We start from the raw sequence: 3604 nt of genomic DNA, 5'->3' as shown, positions 1-3604 counted from the left end.
GAAAATACAGGAGAAAGAATCTGGTGTTTAGTGTTAATCAGTAAATATTCACAGAATACAAATAAGAAGAATGAAAAGGAAAACATAAACCGACATATTTCAAGGCTGGATGACACACTCAAAACATATCAAAGCAAGAAGCCATTAAGGTGAGCACTGAACAAAGCATTATTATCCTCTAGCACGGGAGTGAGGCCTCTCGCCTTCGCCTCGGCGCCAAAGGGAACTCAATCGCTTTTGAGCCTTATGGTCCCCGGATACAAGGTTCGAGTCCCCACTCCCGCGGGTGGCCGTTGGGGCGCGTACCTGTCGTTACTACGAAGCTAAGAGACAACGACACTAAGGCACTTATAAAACATATTGTGGTTTTTTGTACTGTAAACCGTTGAGAGAGACTTCGTGGATGGGCTAGGGGGTGGCCTCGCTTATTGAAGGGGGTGGGGTTATACGGGAGGAGGACAACTAAATATTGAGGAGAAATTAAAGCAAACAAATAACCTGTTTTGGATGTCTTATTAATTTTTTCCTAAATTTCAGGAGCTACTTGTAAAAGCACTTTCACAAATGAAGATAGACAGTTAGTGTTGTTAAAGTGACTAAAATAAGCTTAATATTTTGTATTTTTTCGTTTCAAAAACCGCAACCACACAAAAGTATTCTCCTTCCCCGGCCAAGAGACCGAGGTTTTTTAAATACTCTTGCGCGAAGCGAGAAACTAAACCCAAAGAATTTGCACAACCAAACCGAAGGAAAGGGGGTGATTGGGCAATGGGAGAGGTGGTGGGTACGGAGATGTGTAAATGGCAGAGGGAGGATTAATTTCTGCTTACGAAGACACACGAACAGCCGCGAGCAGGGATTTCACCACGAGCCCGAGCCCTTCCAGAGCGTCCTCCCCTGGCTAATGTTACAACCGTCACGACAGGTCGGCCCCTTCTCATACTAAACGCGCAACACAAAGATGGTCCAAGAAAGCCTGCAGGCAGCAAGCGGCAACGGGGAGGTTCGGCGAGCCACCCGGATAACAAGCCTATTTCTTCTAGCTTCGAGTCGGACTTCGCGCAGCCATGTCTCTCCGTCTTTTTCCCGCAACATCTACCTCCCTGTTCATGCGCCCATTCATTCCAAGAGATCTCATAAAAAGCAATACTTACTAAAGTGCGCTAGGATAAGGGGAAACTGTTCCTTAAGTACAATTTTCTATTCAATGGAATCAGCGGTAAAACACAGGTTGCTGTACCTGCAAAACTGATAGGAAGAGGCTAATGGGATCACGCAAATGGGAGGGAAATGACTGGCAAAGTCTGGCTTCGTTTGGCAACCCTGAAGGCAATCAATCTCTGGGCAGGACGGTGGGAGGGTTCGCACCCCCACTTCTTGTAAGGCGGAGTTCAACACGTCTGCAGACTTGCAATCGCGCCCAGAAGGGGAGTCTTCCACTCCCTCCACTCCTGCCAATTCCGAGGTGGACACCCTAATTCCTATAGCGTAAAAAGCGCACATTCAACATTTTAGGAACAATGACTGTGGCTGGGAGAGAATTTGTTGACTGAACAGAGGCAGCAGCTTCTTTCTCCTGCGCCTTAAACTACTAAGGTACTACAACCCACCCAGTCCTCCTTCCTTTAGTAAACAAATAGGAAAACTCTAATCCATCCAGATATTTTTGAACCATTCAATCAAACAACTCTTACGATTTTTTCATATAAAATAAATATAAAGTTTAACCCTTTTTGTAGTAAAAATCATCATACACGTACAAAAAACAACGCAAACCACTGAATACAGTATAGAAAAAGCCTTTGGCATACATTACTACGTAAATTGTAATCATACACTGTAAAATGAATAGAATAGATCAATTTTCTTAATTAGCACCATAAGAAAATAAAACAAATCTCCCATCCTGTTAAATAAAGGGATATGTTTGAATAGAATAAAATGCAGTGTGAATAAGGCGTGGTAATGTTCGCCGCAGAATGAACCCTGTCGACATGGCCGTCCACCCGCGTGGAGGGCCATGTCTCAAACCCTATATAAAAATACCTAAAATCCTTTAAATTCTCTGCGTGTCGAACACGCAATGTTCATCCTTCTTAATACTTATCTTCCTCATCAAAACTACAATTGCTGGTCGAGAAAAGGGGACGATGGCAGCTCACACACATCTGAGTGTTCAGATCATCAATTTTCATTAAGGGTCAGTAACAAGCCTACTCAATAATCGTTTTGTTGTTGTTCACGTCCATTCCCCTGTAACTCTGCTGAGGCAGTGACCTTAAGGCTACGATGTTGAGGCGCGAGGCGGGAGTCTCGCAAGTGGTCGCGCCGTCGTTCTGTCGAATTATTGCTCGTCCGTTCGTCTCTGCTGACGCGCCTGCACTTTCAGCGCCGCGACCACGAAGAATCCCGCCCCACCTATTGTTGTTGTTAGAGCAGGAGCTGAAGAGTCGAGCCTACACTAGGGTGTTACATGCCTTACCTTATTTACTTTTTATCAAGGCTGATAAACATGGTGTTTAATGCCGGACCCTAAAATGGTGGTGTCAGCCTTTACCCACACTGGTAAGGGTATGGATTTCCATCCCCTATACCTACTTAGCTCTGCCTGCCCTGGCAGAACGATCCTTGTACCCTGGATACGTGCTCCAAATGCTGGGCCTTATGTTGATGACACCGAAAGACTGGGGCAATAGCATGTCTAAGGACAAAGAGCCCTGATAATGGGCGTGTCCGTGCTGTGCGTGCACCTCGAGTCTTGGGCCATCTGCATGCCTCAACGAAGAGTCTAAAGTGGTGGGGCGTCTGTATGCCCTCCAAGAGCTTTCTGCTGACCAAGGTTTTTAGACTTTGCTACGGGCAGGCGTCAAGTTCTCGCACAGGACAGATGCTGGAACATTTAGGGTCGCGGTCCATTCCTGGACTATCAGATGAATGTCCAGATAAGGGGTCTTAAAAGCGACTGTTCGCTAAAGTGTCGAGATCCCTCCCGGTCGTCTGTGAGGCATCCTGGGGACTGGGCGAGCCGCGGGGTCCCTTCATGCCTTTAGCCGACCTTCCTGGGATCATGATAGTAAAAGAAGTGGGAGTCGGCGGCGCCTCTAGCACAGGGCGTGGTGTCAGGCTCAAGCAAAGCAATGTCCGCGGCACTGACCGCAAGGGTCGCCTGGCGGCCTCCATGCAATGCCCGCGCCTCCGTGTCTCCTGGCGAGGCGCTTCTAGCCTTCTCCCGAAGGAGCCTCGGCTACCCAAAGGTTGCAGACGAATCCGTGTTGGTTCTCGCAATGCCGGGCAGCCTGGCTTGTCATAGTACTAAGGGAGGTGGCACCAACATGGCACGACCCGAGGTCATGCAGCGTTCTGGCATGCACCTCCCGAGGGCGGCCGACCGTGAAGAGCCGACCGCCTTAGTAACCAAACCCTGGAGGGTTGTGGTCAGACCTAAATAGCAAACACCATTCGAAGAATTTTCAGTATACATTTTCAATCACCCTAAATCATTATATATATATTTTCAACCTTTTCTAAAATATCTTTACAGGGCCTAGTTTAAAATATTCACACTGCTTTAATTAGAATTACAACCCAGTATTCCTGGGTACAC

The 3604-nt window shown here is 47.1% G+C and overlaps 1 protein-coding gene across 1 annotated transcript in view; it reads right to left on the bottom strand.

Moving 5' to 3' along the window:
• Positions 1–3604, bottom strand: part of LOC119587930 (nesprin-1-like) — a gene marked incomplete in the record, with an annotated part of 36964 nt that continues 33360 nt past the window's right edge. The window contains 1 exon segment of the mRNA XM_037936640.1: positions 1–3604.

Source organism: Penaeus monodon, chromosome 23 (genome assembly GCF_015228065.2).
Source record: "Penaeus monodon isolate SGIC_2016 chromosome 23, NSTDA_Pmon_1, whole genome shotgun sequence".
Taxonomy (NCBI): Eukaryota; Metazoa; Arthropoda; class Malacostraca; order Decapoda; family Penaeidae; genus Penaeus; species Penaeus monodon.
Note: the sequence above shows the minus strand (reverse complement) of the source record. Positions and strands in the feature narration are given on the sequence as shown.